The sequence below is a fragment of the Pseudopodoces humilis genome, chromosome 3 (genome assembly GCF_049639895.1).
Source record: "Pseudopodoces humilis isolate 2021_Gansu_Grassland_sample_001 chromosome 3, ASM4963989v1, whole genome shotgun sequence".
Lineage (NCBI taxonomy): Eukaryota > Metazoa > Chordata > Aves > Passeriformes > Paridae > Pseudopodoces > Pseudopodoces humilis.
The window spans coordinates 71501318-71520663 of NC_142202.1; positions in this window are offsets into that span (position 1 = coordinate 71501318).

Genomic DNA, 19346 nt, shown 5'->3' on the forward strand with positions numbered 1-19346 from the left:
TTTTTCCTGTTAAAGCAACAGTGCAGGCCATGGATGAGCTGTAGAAGAATCTGCTTGAAAGAATCTGATCTGCCTTTATTCTCCAGAGCTCTCCTGCTTGTAACTGTTGAGTAAATTCTATCAGAACTGTACCATTAGGAACAGAAGCAGAGTCAAGGAAGCCAGGGAGATTGTCTGTACCTCAGCTGTATCAATTAGCTCTCGAAAGTCATGAGACGATTCCATCTCGTCTTTGAGCTGTCACCAGAGGCTACGAGAACAGCAAATGCTCCCCACAGATTGTGTAACTTGTTTTGAGCTCAGACACACGGTTGTGTGGTGTGAAGAGGAACAAGACTGGAGATGCTACTTCTCTGTCTGTTTGTGTTGTGTTAGGAGCTGCATCTACCTCAGAGACAGTGATTAATCATCCAAGTCCGTGTGAGAGGTAACAAATATCCTTGGCTGCTAAGGTTGGGTCACCCAAAAAATGTTGCAAAGACCTAGAAATAATCACTGTATTTACTCCTTATGAATTAATTTCTGTTGGTTTTTGTAATACCAGTGAACATTAACTTGCAGCAAATAATGTCAAGGTTAGGGAAACGAAATCATGTGCATTTCAGAAGCTGGGTAGGAACATAACTTCATATGAATGTTTGAGTGTTGAGCTCTTTTTAGTGCTTTGGTTACCCTAAAAGCATGGCATGGATTGCTTTAAGACAGATTTTTTTTACTGGTCTTTATAGTGCATATTTTCTTGGAATTAAAATAGAATATTGAAATAAAGCCCAAAATTCTGTGCACACAGATTAATTAAGGAGAAAAAAACCTGGAAAATCTGCTTGCAGTTGATGTTTCAGTATGTTAACAATAGTGGACAACTTTTATGGAACTTCACACTTGTATAAAGTCTCAAATAGAGCCTCACTCTGTTTGATGATGACTAAACATTTGTATGATCCAAAATCAATTTTTTGTTGAGTATCCTACCACTCCTGTTTGGGTTCTGCTACATCTTAAACTATATTCTAAACTGATTTCTGTTACAGTTCCTATTTTCATGCAAAAAGGAATTAATTTTAACTATAAAAATATTCCTGCTTTGGTCTCTAGTTGAAAGAAAAAGTGTTCTGTAAAAGAAAAAGAATAAACACATTTCTTTAATTAAAGAAATATTTTCACATCTCCCACACTTGAGCTGAAATGACAGAAAGTTAAAAGCTAAAATTTGTCATGGAAAATTCCAATCTGTATTAATTTCTTAAGCAGATTGTCACAAAGACCTGAGGTTTGTCTACAGCAAAAAAATATTAAAAAATCAATTGAATTAAACAAAAATTACTAGACACATAAATTCAGCAATGATTTTTTTTAAAGCAGGAATGTTAATGAAATCTTTCAACTATTTTTTGTTACTAAACTGACTTTCAAACTCACCTACCTCACAGAACAGCTGCATTAGCGCAAGTCCAAAGTCTAATCCATGTACTGCACTTGGATTTGCAGAGAGACCATTTAATTACTGTCTGAGGATATCTGCATCAACTGGGACTCATTAACAAAGACAGTTCTGCTATAAGACGTTCTTAATTTGGTAATATATAAAAGTCATCTGAAACATTTAAGCTTTCATCACACAGATGGAGTGATTTCTAAATTTGTAGCTTATTTGTAATTTAGTTAAACAGTACTTATATGCATTCACATTAACAAGTCCCAGCTCAGATCTTTGTCATTAATTAACGATGGAGTTGCTAAATCTGACACAGATTGTACCTAGTGTCACACAACACTGTCCGTCTGGGCACAAGCAGCCTGTGAGTTCCAGCAGCAGAGAAGGCAAACCCAGCTCTTGTCAGTGGCAGTGCAAAGGAAAATACATGGGCTGTGTGTGTGGGCAGAATTCCTTCTTATCCACTGTCTCTCCCTTTGAGTGCTTTTGCTTATCAGCAGCTGCCACTCATTTTTCCCAAAACGTGTTGAGGTGTTTTTTTTTTAAGTCTTCACTTTCGAGTTGTGCTTTCATGTTATGGAATTGTTCCATACAAAGCCTCTGAGACAGGCTGTCCTATCCATCCATGTGTACACATTGCTAGTGCAGGTCCCCTTCACATCTTTATTCCTGGAGTCTCTTCCTCTGTCACCTCCTGCCTTGCCTTGCTCACACCCACTCACAATGTTGCTGCAAAGATCATTTCTCTGCTCTACAAATTTGAAATCAACTGTCTCTTTCTCCTCAGCTGCCATTCCTTCTCTCTCAAACATGAGTCACTTGTCTTTATTTTCAAGACCTTTTCTCATGTCTCTCACATTTTTTGTTTACTACTGAAATTAAATTAAATTACTGTTTAAATCCTTGATTGATTGTGATACCCTGATGAACTGGAGATGACCACAGACAGGATTTTGGTGTTTTGAACCATCTTTTTGCTTCCAAATTTAGATTGAAAGATGCAAAATGAATAAATTTGTAGGTATGCCCTCACTCCTCTCACTGTATTCAGCTAATACCTCCAGGTCCCTGAATCCTTTTCAAACCAGAAGCAGAAGACTTGCATTGAGAAAATGCTAGGAGCTGAAATTTTAAGGACTTAAACTCTACTGTGAATATACTCAAAATGAAAAAGCATTTTGAGATTGTACAGGTTGTGGAAGTAGAACAATGTTGGTTGTGAATAAATTCATATTGTTCTTTATTCCATTGAAAAGAACAAGAAACATGACATGAAAGAGGGACTTGGGTTCAGGTAGCCTAATTTCTTGCTGAGTTGTGAAATGCTCCCAGGCCCTCCCCTTAACCCCAGCTGGTTATTCCCAGGAGCAAGTACCCATAGAGCATTTTGTGGGCCCAGTGTACAACTGTGATCATGAACAGTCTTGGTTCCCCCTCCCTTCTTCATCTCTCAGGAGAGTAAAAAATCCTGTCCAAGCATACACCACTGCACTAGCTAGTGCATTTACTTTTCAAAACAGCAGGAATTCACTTACTAATTCACTCTTCAAAACATGATTTATTCTGCAGAGCCATCTACTTTAATTACTATTTGAGCTTTCTAGAACCACAGGTCTGGGTAATTATTTTCATTGCCTCCCCTCGGTTGCTTATGCTGTATAGATCTGCTATTTAATGAGTCACTCAGAGGCCAGAATGAAAACTGAATTCCTGGAGTACAGGGTGTCTAGACAAAAATGCACAAGCAAATATTTCCAGTGTAAGCAGAGAGATAGTGTTTGCTTGTGATAAACTGGTTCTTAAAAATGATTTCTAAGTTTGATGTGAGATAGACATATCATATCATAGGGATAAGAAAGGGGGGAAAAGGAATGCAGTGACGAGGCAGTGATTTCAGTCATTCATTTAATTATTGTTATTTAGAGTCTTGAGAACATGGCCCCACTGTGTCAGACACTGCTAGTGTGTAGTAAGAGATAGACAGTTGCTGCAGTATAGCTTCTACACAGGCCAGTAATGGCAAAGTTAAAATTTATACTCTGGCAAAAATGATATGTGTATGCACTATCCTCACATAATTGTACTTGGCATAAGGGTTTTTTTATTGGCTGCAGTTTTTATTAAATGTTTACATTAGAAGCAGCTGACTTCCACTTTTCATTACAAATAGAGTCAACACGGTTATCCACACAGGATTTATTTTATTGGTGGATTTATTTTGCAGGTGGATTACAGTATCACACATGGGTCAATGTGCTGACTAGCTGTGTGCAGAGCCAGCCATAGCTGAGGGGTGTTAAACTTGGGTGTGATGCTGCACAAGTGTGGCTGGCTAAGCTGGCTGTGCCAGGGCCACCGGTACAGGAGACCAGAGGACTCCTGATGTGACAGAGGTGTCCCCACCGCGCTGGGATCTGGCAGCAGCCCTTCCCCAGCCCACTTGCCAAGCAAGCTGTGACTGTCTGTGCCAAGCAAGCTCGCCCAGAGAGCACACAGGCTGCTGAATCATTCCCATGCCTCCTAATCCTGGAAACATTTTATATAGATAAACTACAGAGACCGTCAGCATAAGAAAAAGAAATCTGCTGGAACTTGGTTACTGCTAATAAATTCTGCTGGACATGAGAGACCCTGAACTGTTGCTGCACATTATTCTTCAGACCTGCCCTTGAACTTACAATTTCCATCTTTTTCTTCATTTCCCAGAATATTCTAAACATCTGTGCTTTCTGATAATGTAGGATATGCTACAGGTCTGAATAGGAAAGAGTTTTCCTATTCTGTGGAAAATTTCCCTACTGCTTTTATAGCATAAACTGAGTTTTTTGATGGTTGACCAGAAATTCTCAGTTTCACAGTGTAAAGTTAGGGATAAATGGCATTTTACATTCATACCAAGTGCTTTTCTGATTGCATTTCTTTGTATAACATCCTTAGAATGTTGGCACTGATTGAAGAAGTTTGATGAAATGATGATGACAGAGTTAAAGTAATGGTGTGTTTCATGACTTTGTGTAGAAACAGAGAGACAAATTGAGATGTCAGGTCTGTGCTTTGTGTACAAGGCTGTGTATTTTGTATAAATACTATGGGAAAAGAGAAGCAGTTGACAGTAGTCCACTCTATACTGTAAACAATATGTACTAAAAAAAAAAAAGAAACATATGAGTAAGAAAAATAGATTTGTATTCTTCTATATTCCATGAGTGTGTTCCCCATCTCTGGTGTCAAGCCTTGTTTTCTGAAGTGTGTTTCTCCTCTGGTAGTCAAAACCATCTCTTTTATCATATGTCATGAAATGATAGCTCATTCTCTTGCCTCTGAGCTATCACACGCACTTAGAAAGAAACTCATCAATATAAATGTTTGTGCCTATGTCTGATTGGTCTCTCATGTTTAAAAAGGAAGAAAAGGGAGATTGATTGCAGAGGCCATAAAAGTAATGATGCGTTTAATGAAAACATACATTTTATAGGAAAAACACGCTTAAAAGTTACTTGAAGCTGCTGCATATGAGTTAATGAAATTAAATGACCTTCAAAATTTTGCTAATTTGACCTCGGGTTATCCCTTTGAGCCTTCAGCCAGTTTTACATTTATTTGCATACATGACATTTATTTTTTTATATTTGGTCTATCTCAAGAGCTTTCAGCTCTCCCCATCGAACAGTGTGGCTGCAGAGATGCACTGCAGTGGTTACACAGAGTGAAACCCAGGCTGCTGGCTGCCTCTCTGTCCCTGCAGTGGCAGCTACCCTTCCTTCCTCCAGTCCTTCACTTTGTGGTGTTGGCATAATTTTTCCTTGAGGAAACAGTGCCCCCTAAATTGTCTGTTGCTAGCTACTTCTTTTTATATCAAAACCAAAGCATAACCAGGTCCAGCCTGAAATGGGGCTGCATGGCTGAGTTTTCTAGGGGAAATGATGTCAGAAAAATCTCCATTTTACTCACTAAGAAGTGAGTAAGTAGTAATATGGCATAATTTCATTTCCAGCTGAGCTGAACAGCTCTGAGATTGAGATAGCATTCACTGTCAGGCTAGTCCACCTCTCTGAGGCAGTGCTTGTTCATGGAAAGGAACACAAAAAGAACACAAAGTGAAGACTTTGCTATGTTGTTAGTGTGGTGGTACTGATGGCATCCGTCCTAATGGCCACTCTCATGCCAAGTGATACTGAAAGGCTCATGTTCACATTGGTTGAAACTATTTTTCTGTACAATGGTCGAATCGTCTCAATAGGACCTAACATTTGGATTCTGGTTATGCAGCCCTTTGGGCTTTGAGATTTTGTAGTAGCAGTCATTGATTATAATGAATAAAATTAATTGCTCATTAATAATTGATTGTATTAGTGGGATTTTGCTGTTTTCAGTTGCAAGTAAGTACTGAGGAGGTTTTGTTGCAGCATGCAAGAATGTTTTTTTTAAAATGTGATTTCCCAGACACATATTGTACAGCCCCAGCTGTGGTATAAGGCGAGTGGGGAAGTCTGTGACCAGGATCAAACAGAACTGGGGGGTGGTGTGAGGTGCATAATGCACAGAAACTAGTCCTGAGAAAGAAGTGTCTGCTGAACCTCATCTGGATTTATTCACCAAGGGTGAATAAATGAATGCATACAAAATGAACATGCAAGACTCATCTTCCTGAGCTGGTGGCTGTGACCTGTACATTGGCTCCTGGGTGGGATGGATATGGTGCCAGATGTAGCACTAGGATGGATCCCATCCCTGCTGGAGCACAGACTATGTCATGGCTCCCTGCTTCACTTACTCCCAAAACTTCCTCATTCATTTATGCTATAAAACAGTCTTGAGTATATTGAAACACCAATTAGACTTATGAGCTGAAAAACTTATAAACAGAAAACTCTAGTCCCGAGGGTCCCTCTGGTGGACCTTGGTGGTCGTCAACCCTAAAGTTATACCTGACATCTTGAACTTGATGTTTCTTCCCAAACTTGGAGTTGACTTGGCAGTACTAGTCTGGTTCATTATTTTGTGTCCTCTTTTTGGTTAATGTTCAGCATGGTTTGTAGAATGAGCATTGTATTTTTCCACCAGCTGAGCAAACAGTTTTTCACCTGGCAACAACCTGGCATTAAGTATCTTGTCTGAGTAGTTAGAAGAACAGTAGGGATGAAAAATCCCTAGTGCTGAATGAAGGTAAGTGTCTTGACCAAAAGACTCAGTTATATGGTACCTCTCCAACTATCACTCTGGGAAATGAATTTGGCTCTTTTCAGATACATATTAGGAGAGGCTACAGTTGTCCTGAAAGTTCGACACAGCTGCAGGTACCTAGGAGCTGAGACATCCTGTTTTTCCTCTAACCATGGCAACATCTGCAAATACCAGACAGATACCACAGTGTATTTATTGCAGCAGGGGAACAGCAAAGACATAGCTTGCCCATGTTCCCCTGGAAAGGGTCTGGAATGGAAGATGCCAGATGTGTCATTCACTTCTGTCTACCTGTTATGACCTGATGTAGTAAAACCTCTGTGCACAGTCCTGTTAGCTCGTGGCTCTCTGCGAGGTACCACCTCACATCTAAGTTCATAAACAGGGAAGATGTGTGCTGTAAAAATCCATGAGAGTCTGAGCACAGTCTGCTGGTCACAGAGAATGCACTAACTGGCAGTTGAGGGACGGCATGAAACTGAAGCACATGTCTGATAACCCTTACTTAGTGTATTCACCTAGCTTCAGACTATGAGGCTGTTGGAAGACTAATTAAGTGCTGGGCTATATATATGTATATCTGGGTTTTTTTTGAGGTGGAGGAAATAAAGAGGTGAAAGGAAACAAAAGCCTTGTTTCATTTCAACTGAATTTAATATATTTTGAATAAAACAGAAAGCTGCCATTTGTCTGTTTATTTCTCTATTTCTCTCTCATTCTAAGATTTCTGTATGAGGGAAAATACTAGACTGTTTTTTAAAGTGGAAAAACAGTGGTACTCATTACCCTCTTAAGATGCATGGCAGTGTCCTGGGACAGTGCTTAGCAGCATATCAATGCTATTTTACATTGCTCTAAAATTATAGTAAGACTGTTTTTGACAAATCTGTTTGGTTGTTTTATTTTAATACAAGCCTTTGCAAGAGTTTATGGAAAGACAGTAACGTTTAAAGTGTGGTCATAAACCACATGAAGGTCTTTATAATTCCACCAGAAATCCTGGCTTATTATTTATACTTAACTCTCCCCCTCTACTGGAAAATGGTAGAGGTTGCTTCTGTGGCTGCAGCATGCTGCTTTATCTGCAGTTTGAGATGCATAGAGATGTCATTTTCCCTCACGGAGATTCAGATATCACTTCTAAGCCCAAGATCCCACCTGTACTGGGGGAAGAAACCAGTAGAAGTGATGCTGATAAATTCAGTGCAGGATGAATACTGGCCCCCTATTGTTTACCATCCCACATCTGCTCCCTACTGAATGTTTTTCTCTCATTTCACTGCTTCTTTGTCCCCTCTGAATGTCTGTGTCTTCCCTGACAATTTTGCTTGCTGCCTTTGTGGAGTTTGGGTCCATCAAGTGGCTTAGGGTGTGCCAAGGATTTCAGATATTCATGATCAGTAAATTTCACTGTGCAAATGAAATCATAAATCTACAGTGCATGGGCAGGGTTAGCACGTTTCAGAATGGAGCTGCTTTTGTTCCTGAGGTGCCTATCGAAAATGCAGCATGGACTCTCCATTCTCCATTCTGCTCTTCTATCTTCTGAGGGAACTGTGGACCTGAGTATTTTATTCTGGCATCCACAGAATTTACAATGCTTGTTTTGAAGCAGTCTTCCTGATAAGATGTGTTGAGGAAACAAGGAAATAAAAGTAGACAAGATACTTAGTTCAGGCATTTTTCTTCACAGGCAATGAGACTGATACATTTTCTGGCTCTCAGAATGGGACTATAATCCTTTTAAGAAACTTTAGAACAGGAAGAGGCTGTGAGGCCCATCTAGGTAAATTCCCTCTAAATCTTCAGACATCATGTGATTATTTTTAAACTATGCAAAATGCAACAAATAGTTTCAAAAATATTAGGAATTTGCCAGAAAGTGCTAGTGAAGAGCTTTCAAGAAGCTTATGCTTCAATATACCTGTATCAGTCCTTGCTATCAGTTTCATTTTCATGTTAACAGGTGCAGACAAGCTTCTGTATAAAATACTGTATAATTTTAAACTAAAATTTGACCAAGACTCTACATGGTAAATTCCATCTTACTACAGAATAGCCACAAGTCACTCATTTCTGTCTTCTACACTACAATCTTCTTGTAATGCTTCAAATTATATAGTAATTACAGATGGAGTAACATGGTCTCTTCAACCATTAGTACTCTGCAATTTGCAGTAGCAAATTGAGGATTTCTGTGTCTAGATTAACTTGTGTATTAGCAGAAGAGAGGAGTTGTAATAACATTATCAAATGCAGGAACAAGGAAGGAGGATAGGAAGGCTTTTTGCTATCTTGTGTGTATTAAGTGTTTTCCCAGATTTGTTTGCAGATGTGCCTGCTGGGGATATAACACAGCTATTGGCTTTACAGACTGAACTCAAAGAGGTCCCATGAAAACTGGGTTTTTGTTGTGGATATCCCTGGGATTTTTTTGTCCACACTATCTTTGGATAACACATATATTTAAGATTTTTCTAATTTTTTCCTCCTTTTTTTAAATTATAATCACAATTACTTTCATGTGCTTGGACTTACATCTTAGGAATAAGTTCAATGATTTATTCCAGGTTTTTTCTGTCTCTTGAAATATACCTGATTCTTCTTTCCAGAGAAGGCTGAGCAGGGCATGTCTGCAGACATCCTCTTCTGCTCCATTCTCTCTTTGATATATTTCACTTGTTCCTTAATTTCTGTGGAGGCTGTTTCCAGCTATACACCCCTATGTTTTCAGCTTTCTAGGAAGAGAAAGGAGGCTGGCAGACAAAAATAAACTACAAAGCTTCATTAACTTTGTATTGGTGGTGGATAGAGTTAGGGACAGGTATAAAGCCTTTTTTTTTTGGCGTCAGGAATATTCATGCAGGAAATACAATGAACTTTCTGCTTCCTCTGAAGTGTTTGTTTCCAGTGTGCCAGCAGCTTCCCTCTGACCTCAGTTCCTCCCTGGTACTCACAGGGAACCTGTGTGCACAGCTTCAAACGAGCCCTTGGAAAGGTGCAGGGTACTGTCTTTCCAACAGGTGATGATGCTTTTAGACATGCAGCTGGCTGGCTGCAGTCACCCATGAGCAGTACTGGCACAGTCCCTGTAGTAAAGTTACAGACCTGATAATTATCTTGAGCTACTCAACCTTGCTTGCCTTCAGCACCTGGATAAGATGAAGGCAATCTTACGCTGTAACTGTCAATGATATTGCTTTTCCCACCAGCTCCTTCCCAAAAACATCCACCTGAGGACATGGCTTCTGCAGACAGTGAGTGTGTTTGGGTGTGGAGGAGCTCATCTGCGTACAGCCACAGCAGACAAGGGTTTAGGTGCAAGCCAAGTAAACCAAGCATAGCCAAGAAGGGTCACCCTTCCCACACAAAGCAAGTGAAATGCAGGTGCAGCACAGTCCATGCTGGCCATGTCAGACACAGTCTCTGGCAGGCTCCATGCACTTATGCACTTGCTGTCTGAGTTTTGTGGCTGTTCTGTGCCTGCACTGACAAGGGCAGTGACATCCAGCGTGCATGGGCAGGGACGTGCAGCAACTGGAAGATGTAGATAGAGAAGGATGCTCCTGCTCTCAGCCCTACATATCATCCTCCATACCATTCTCTGAGAATTGGATGTCAGAGATTCTGTTTCAGGAAACCTAGGGCATAGAATTTTCTTTGCCATCCTAAGGTGATCTGGGGGGTGGTGACAGTGGTGACTGTGCTTCTGGGGGGTGAGTGACTTGTAGCATCCTCCTACCTGGCAGGTGTCCATGTCTCTCTGGGTAGCCAGCACAAAAGTTGTGGGTGTGGATGTCCCCCACATATCACTGCCTGCTGTTCAGAGCTGGACATTGATGAGGTGGCCTCCTGCAGGACATCACTTGGCCTTTGAGCTGTGAGCACAGAAAGGAATGAGCTCCCAGCAGGTCGTTGCCAGTTCTCAGCTGCCTGAGGGAGGCCTCCTTCCCTAGGGCTTGGCTTTGCCTCTGTAGTGGTGCTGCTATGTCCCTTCTGTCTGGCTTTGGGGAGAGGGCCAGGTCCATCTCTCCAGAGCCATACATCATCCCCCAGCGTGACTGACTCTTGAGAAAGACAAACCTGTCTCTCTGTGCACCAAGCTCACCCTCAGGACACAAGTTCTCTTTGGGAATTCACCTCTCAGTGCTGGAACTCCATCCAGAAGCATAGCAGGTGTTGTCAGCTTGGAGCCAGGCACAAAGGCCAGCTCTAAGTAGGGGTTGCACTGGACAGGCTGCTCCCATTCCAGCAAGGTGATGTTATTCCTCTGGCAGACAGCACTGCACTGTTGGTGAACCAGCAGCTGCTCAGTCTGGTGCACTTTGGCCCCAGGGCCCAGCTCAGTCATGGGTGATCCTGATCACCACATGCCATGTACCAATGTTCCTGGAAGGCAGGTGGAGAAAGGGGTTGGAGGGACCAGAGCCATGAGCTGCAGCAGGCCAGCAGTTCCCTACCTTCTGCTTCACAAGGCAGAAGCTCCAGGACTATTGGCTGAAGGCTGCTAGGAAACAGTGGCTGAAGCCCAGCCTTCTCCTGGGCAGTCTCTCATCCGGACTCTGCAGTGCCCAGGCACTGGGTGTACTGTAAGGGGAGGGGATGGGAGCAGCCCATGGTACTGTCAACAGGGCACGTTCATGCTGAGGTGTCCCCATGCTCATCCTGCTTACCTGGCCTTGACGAAGTGGTGGGCTGCTGTGAGGACCCTCTGTGTGCTGATGAGGGACCTGCATGGATGCCACTTGTCTGATTGCCAGGGATGCTGATGAGCCAGGACAAGGCCCCTGGCTGGGGGACCTGTGTCACCCAGTGTGTCACACTGCAGTCATAAGCCATGGGGCCATACTCATCAGTCAGGGACTGCAGTCCACAGGTCCCTCTGTAAGTGGAAAGGCATCATTGTCCTGCTTAATGGCTTGCTGCTGCTCAGGCTCAAGCTCGGCTGTCTGCCCTACCCACCAGGCATTGCATGGACAGCAGGGCCAAGGGAACTTGTGACACGTGTGTCCATCTACCCCAGCACCTGTGGCTTCCCCACGTGGTGTGGCCAGGGGACACAAACAGGCACCCTCCAGGGAGACCCCAAAATATCAACCAAGCTTCCTTCCAGAGCCTGGGGACACTCACCCACAGGTGTCCCATATGCCCAGCACAGGCCCACATAGCCAGGAGGATGAGAAGGTACAGCAAACACATCACTGCCAGTGGCTTGACAGCTGTGAGAAATGAGGGCTCCTCACCCTCAGCACACCCACTGTCACAGTTCCTGCTCATTGCCTGCAGTGTCCTCAGCTGCAGGGCTGATATTACAGAGGGGCTGGCTCCAGGTCCCAGGCCTCTGAGCCAGGGGAAGAGATGGGAATGGTAGGTGGGAGAAGCAGCACAGAATGGTTGAACCATAGAATGGTTTGGATTGGAAGAGACCTTAAAAATCACATAGTTCCACACACCGCCCCCCCCTGCCCTGAGCATCTTGGGCAGGGATACTTCTCACCGACCAACTTGCTTGAAGCCCCGTCCAAATTGCCTGGGAGCATTTCCAGGAATGGGGCATGCATTCCTGCTCTGGGCAGTGCATTCCCCTCTAGCTTTCCTCTGCTTGCAAGATGAGGGTGTGCAGGCCCTGCAGCCATGCCTGGCTCCCTACACTGCCTGCCAAGAGCTCGCAGGAAAACCCACACGTGGCATCACTGCCACTTTGGGGAGCTAGCTCACTGCCACCCTGCTCTCTGCAGCTGTTTGCCACCAGCTCCTTCACACAAATAAAAGAACATGGCTCCTGCAGGCAGAAGGGGTGCTTTTGGGAGTGGAGGAGCCAGTCTGGTTACAGACGTGGTGGGCAAGCAGTGAGGGGCAAGTCCAGTAAGCCAAGCAGGCTCACCTTTCCTGTGTAGAGCATGGTGAAACAGGTGTGATTGTTGATAAGATGGACAATTTTCCTTTGTTCTTTGAAATGTAGAAATTAGACGGGTTTTTTTCCTGTCATGTTGTATCTCAGTACAAGTCAATTCTGTCATGAATGTATGACATTTGGGCCTGAATATATAACAAGAAAAGTATCAGTGTCACTGCTCTATAAGATTACTTCTTGGCTGCTGTCTGCCCTCTCTCTGAAGGACTATATAACTGCTAAATACTTCTCACAAAGAACAAAGCATAGAGAAAACACTGATGAAAGCACAGGTCATTAAGAAGCATTTAGATATATCTGATAAAACCTAACTTTGCTTTTTGTGCCAGCTACACACAATTAAACAGATTAAATTAGGCTGCACTGAGCTCTGGGTAGCCACACTGGCTGCTTCTGATACCCAAGCTGCTTCTTTAAACTTCGCTTGGAAATTTCTACAGCCTAATGTACTTTTGAGTTTGCAGTGTTTTCCTATAGACTGATAATATTGTCCCTGTGAATAAAACCATATGTAATCCCTCCTCTTCTCTAAAGTAAGATTAGAAGGTGCTTAAAATGAACACAGAAGCAAAGCATGCACATGATTAACATCACCAGCTCCTTCCTCAGCCGAGTAACTTTCCCTGTTTTCACAGCTTCCCTGGAGTCAGTGTGGTCATGGCTAGAAGGCAGTCAATGTGAGGTCTTATATGTTTCTATGCAAAGTGTTTCTGTGTAAGTAAATAATGCTCTGAAATATCAATTTCAGCATTACAGAGCTAAGCTCTGGTGACAGCAATCCCCCGGCAGTGTTACCACCTGGGCTAAGTGCCCTGCCTGTGTCACACACCGCGCGGATGCATCAGTACAGCTCCAGGCACCCAGGAACCCACCCAGCAGGAGCAGGCTCAAAATGGCCTTAGTCTGCTCTAGATGACTGACTGATTCAGCTTTGTAGAGTATGAAAACCTCAAAAATCCCTTTCTACAATATGGGACCCAGCTGCTTTAAAGTGCCTGCCAACACAGCCCCACGGAAGCTTGATACCTTAGTTGCATTCTACTTTCTGTCTAATTTACAGTTTGAATTTTTAGAGACAGACAGTTATGGCAAATCATCATAGGCTTTTCAATGAACTGTGTGCAGGAATCCCTATCTGCTGCTGGAAAGCACAAAACAAGGCAAAAATTGAAAAAAGAAAAGGTATAAAATCTTCTCTTTCCAGTATATTCTTGTCATTGTCCATGCAAAAACCCAGAGCTCCCAGACTTTCTTTCACTCATCTTTCAGCCTTTCTGGATGATGATGTTCAAAGAGGTGGACAATAGAGGTGGTTCAAATAGTTATGGCTTTCTCCATTGTAAAGCATGTTTGCTCTTAAGATGAAACTTAGTGAAAACTCCATCATCTCCTCACCACATCAAAATGAAGCCTCTTGGTATGTGGTCGGAACTCTTTCAAATATGGCAGAGTCAAAGTTACGTTTTCCATTGCAGAGTCTCTGCTATGTGTAAATGTACACACTGAAAAACCTCCTGAAGATCCTTAACAAAAAAAAAAAGGAAAGATACATTCAAAATAACATCTAAAAATTAACCTGCTGATTTATGGATGTATACAATCAATATGTGTATATATACCTGTTATTATAGTCCCATATTGTGTCACCATATTGTGTCATTCCCTTTTAATGTTTTCAGTCAGAGCAAGGAAGAAAAGACACACACAAAGAAGAAAGAGTGAAGACTTGGGAAAGACATAAAATTTCTTTTTGCAAGCACATTAAACTTTTTGGGCACCTCAGTATTTGAGTGTCTCTTGAATTTTTTTAGAAGTGCCCAGTTTTTGGAGACCACATGTCCTCCCATAGTGATGGCTACCTGAAGTGTCAGTGCCAGCTGAGCATCTGCCAACACTTGTTATTTTGGGAAGTGCAGACCTGATGGGTTTACACTTCTGACTGTCAATCTCTTTCAAGGAGTTGGAGAACAGTTTGCATGTGCATTGCTTTTACTGTTTGAATGGCTTCTCCATTCTTATGATAAACCCTTTTCTCAGTGAAAGGTTGAATTTCTGGTATGGTAATAGCTGTCTATATAAAAATGAGAGTTCAATACATTTTAATTTATTTTTATTTTTAATTTTAATCATTGATAAAGGTACAATATTCTAAGTATGTCTTAAAACCACAAAAGGTCACACATGGATTTTCTCCCTTCCAGCCTTTGTTGTTGTTGTTGTTTTCTGATGCCCATACAGTTGGATTTTTGATTCTATGAGGTGGCTAAATTTCAGGGATGAAAGGTATTTAAAAATTACACCACTTAATGTTCAAACACCCCTAGTGTTTCTAACCCCTTTTCTTTCCTGTGAAAATTTGTGGTCTGTCATAATATAAAGTGGCGCTCATTTGCATAACTTGACAATTTTATAATGAGTCATTTTTGTGCCAAACAGGAGAAATTAAAAGCATGTGGTACCTTTTATTTTAATGGAAACAGAAGTCAAAACGTTTGGAGAAATACCTCACACTGAATGTTTATTGAGTAATACCAGTAATACTAGAAGAACCTCTGCTGGCATAAGGGTCATCTAGAAAGTCCTTTTATTGAAAAAGATGCTGAACAACTAGTCTGAATGGGGTATATTCCTCATGCTGATTTAAATTTTACTAGAGAAATACAGACTTTGGATAAGCTACATTGTTGTTGGCTTTTCATTTCAGCCTGTTGCAGCATCTTGACTGTGTGTATAAATATTGGTATCTAGGATAGATATTAAGTACACATTAATATTTTTTGATTCATAGAGTTTTGTGGTATTATGACTTACAATTAGATTGAGACATGTTTCAACTCTAAATCAATTCCCAGACAAAAAATAATTGAGGGTACTTAAAAACTAGTTGGAAGTGGTTGATCAGACTCTTCAATTAATTATGAAAAAATCAAAGAGATGATGGAGCGTGTGTTACAGAATCACAAGTGACTGCACCAAATAAGCTCAAATCAACAAAAAGCTAATAAGAAATCACATAATTACCTACAATATACTCTTGAAAAACAAGAGGAGTACAAAGTATCTACTACTTTCAAAACAGAGGGAACTGAAAGAGTAGAAAATATTTGGATACTCCAGTGTTCTTCCCCATCCAAAGGAGCGTATCTTTTACATGGATGTAAGGACAAAGTTGAAAGTTTCATAAGAATATGTGTATTTGTTAATTAAAAAAAAAAAAAAAAAGCTAACTCTTCTGTTATGCAAAAATCAAGCTGAGAAAGATGGTGTCTAAGTAAAGATGGCTTTAATACTTTCTGCATGTTTAAGTATATGAGGGGGATTGTAGTTGTGTCCAGACTGAAGACAAAACTGTTGTCTTGTTGAATGTCAGAACTCACAGAAGTTTTGAAGAAAATTAGGACTTTACTACTGGGATTAAAGTCCAGGGTCCATCTGTATGTAGAACAAAGGAAGGAGCTCAGTCTGCGAAGGAATAAGCTGGCAAAAGCTTTTATGGAACAAATAATAATCACCTACGTTTTAACAAACTGTCAGCTTATAAAAAGTGTCTCTCATTTTTATTTGGCCTGTTAACAGCAATACATCAAGAGGAAATAGCTCCAAATTCCAAATATAAAATGCAGATCTAAATCCTGTCTGAATGTCCTATCCAATACAACAAGCAGTGAGGAAATAAAATTCCTACTGAAGCACGGGGATAGGAATCATGTTGCTTCATGGGATGCTACATGAAGCAAGGAGAAATGCACCTTTGCTTCACTGCATTAGCACAGGTCTACCCCTTTGCCTGTAAAAAATCCTACTGTGGTAAAGTATCTCAATTTCTGAAAACCCTAATGGAAACAATATTTGGAAATCATGACAGAGACTAAAATTAATTATATACACATATTATTTTTTTCCCTCTCTGGTCCCTAATAGACAACATTTTTGGAGCAGAAGAAAAATGTTTTTTGTTTCCATGGCAACAATATCCACTCCTCTCCTTTCTGTCACAAACCATGATTTCTGAGCATATTTACGAAAACTGAAATGTGAGTAACCCAGAATGATAAAGCCAAGTGCAGCAAATTTTCAACTAAATAAATATTTGTGTTCAGTCTTGTATCCATCGGCTTTGAAAATTTTCAAGGTCAGGATATTTGTTTGCTGTGCTGATAGCATTCCTTTTAAATACTTTGTCCTGTTCACTGCGAAAATTCTTACTTAAACATGTCTTGAATGTTGCTGATGCTACCCTTAAATAATTGAAGTAATAAAAGGAGGAAGCAGCACTGCATAACGTCTTTCAGAACAGCAAGGAATGCCACTGTAGTTCTTGAGGACTTAAGGCAGCTGGTATATACAGCTTACAAGAATACATGCTGGAAGGTCAAGTCTTTAATTTATAAGTGGCTTCAGGGTGTCCTTCTTCTCACAGTGGGTAATGCTAACTGTGCTGTCAAAGTTCAGCAACAGTCTGTGCAGAAAAATGTTGAACTGATCTGCTTGGCCTCTGCTTTCTTCTTTTCAATTCCTTCTCAGTGCAAACCTCTCAGCTACAGATTCAGTCTCTTTCTTGTCTGTTGGACTTATTCCTCTCTGAGTAATTTCTTTACACTCACTGTGACAGACTTTCAAATCTTTGCTCTGGAAACATTTATTTGTAGAAAATGAAGATGTTTTCACAAGAGAAATGGAGACCTGCACCAATATGTACACCATGGTAGAACTTGGCTGTATGAAGCTGTATATTGATGCCAAGCCTCAGCTTTAAAAAAATTAAGTGTTTTTATTAGAACCATATTGTGGTTTGAGGACTCTTTTAAGTGTTTTTATTAGAACCCAAAAGAAAAATATGATGGTTTGTAGTTTTTTTTTTTTTTTAATGGTAATTAAAAAAAATAATTCACTGTTATCAAATTTAAAATATTACTTAAAGGAAATGCTCAATGAACACATTTTCTCATTAAAAACATGCAGACAAAAGATTTCTCTGGTAGTTTTTTCTGTAACTTTGAAGAAGTGGTTTGAATAGACAAAGCATAAGCTATTGCAAGGACTAGAACATCAGACGCAGTGATGCCTCTGATTGTGTTACCCTCCTGCCTGCATAGCTATTTATGTTTGTGTCCAGGGGGAGCACACTGTGTAGATCATGCCTGCACCACAATGAACAAGCAGCCTGGGTTTTGAGGACTCTTTTTAGGGCCACAGCACACTGATTAACTCAGCTATAGGTGCAAGGTGACGAAGAAAACCCATATGCTCCCTTTTCTACTTACATGTGCTTTTTACCTGTATGTGCTGCTGCCAGTTTGTGCTGAAGCATGACAGCACTGGAAGCACCATGGGTGCTGCAGAGAACCTGGTTAGACAGTGGGAAGTGGTAGGCAGTGGGAGAGACAGAGAATTTACTTTCCTCTTATTAGTCCTTTTCATCTAAGAGGTTTTTTTTTATTATCTATTAAAAAAGTTATATTTTGTTCTTATATAAATGTTCTTATTTATAAAATCCTGTACTGACTTCTGAATAAACACCATCTGAGAATATTGCAAGGCCCAAGCAGACCAGATAAAGGCCATCTAAGTTGAAACAAGAAACCAAAAAGTTGCTGTTCCAGATGTCCTTCTCACAGCCAGCTTTTCACAGGTGGCTGCTCGGCATGCTAAGAGATGTCTGGCATCTCTAACACTGGGTATAAGGGAAAATACCACAGTAATACCTCTAGGGAGTGTGATGTCTTCTGCATGCACAGCTCCTGATGTCAGGCTATTAATGCCTCTTTGAGAATAAAACTACCTTTAACTGTTGGCAGGATTGGGATCCCTGTTAGGGCTCGTCTTGATTACCACAATAGCCATGTTTCACCTCAGGGTACTGTGTATTTCAGGTAGCCTGAGGTAAAAATACAAGTGAAAGCATTGCACTAGGTAACTGTGCACAAGGGTGCAGATTTTACCTCCACTGTGGGTTTAGCTTACATTATGTGATGCATGGTAAAGGATACCCTGAGGTGAAAAGGGGAGTTTTGCTGGCAGGGAGTTGAGGGCCTCTTTCCTGTTTCTTTTTTTCAGAAAAATGGCAGAAGCTCTGTTTGCTCCCTTTTGCTACGATTCCTTACATGTGCCCATTTTGCAGTATTTTGTGTTTAGTATTGAAAATGAATCAGTGAGAAAATACCATGGGTGCAACATGATGGATGCAAAAAACCTCACAACCGACTTGAGGCACTGAATGAAGAATTACAATTGGATTTTACCTCAAGGCATAAAACTCCTGAAAAATGTGAGTTTGTAATGGAAAGGCTATTGCTGACACAACCTTAACTTGAATGTTGCCAATAGTCATGCTATCACTTTATATAGCAGTTTAATGGCCAGCTTTTTTGCCTTGCCAGTGGGAACACAGCCAGTTGAGGTGATTGGGTTTGCATGCTATAAAGCAGCTCAACCTTGGAATCCGTTGATGTAAAAACACTCATTCTTCATTAGCCAAATTTGAAATAATGGACTGAAAATAGAAGCATGTGACTTGCGTGTTGAATTTACATTGGTGCTGTGTCCATATGACTGTCACCTCACCTCCAGAGTTTAATGGACTTAATGAGCAGTTAAAATGTTTTAGGCAGCCTGCAGTGGACATCTGCGGTGTCAGTCAACAGCTGCAGTTGGCAGCGCGTTCTTCAGAGTGACCCATGTGCAGCAGAGCCTGGCCTGCAGGAACTGCTGCTTTTTATAGCTCAGGCAATGCTCCTCATCTTGCTCTGTTTTACTGAGCCATCAGATCTAAAAAAACAGCTTCCTTTTGAGATGCAATAAATACAATGATAG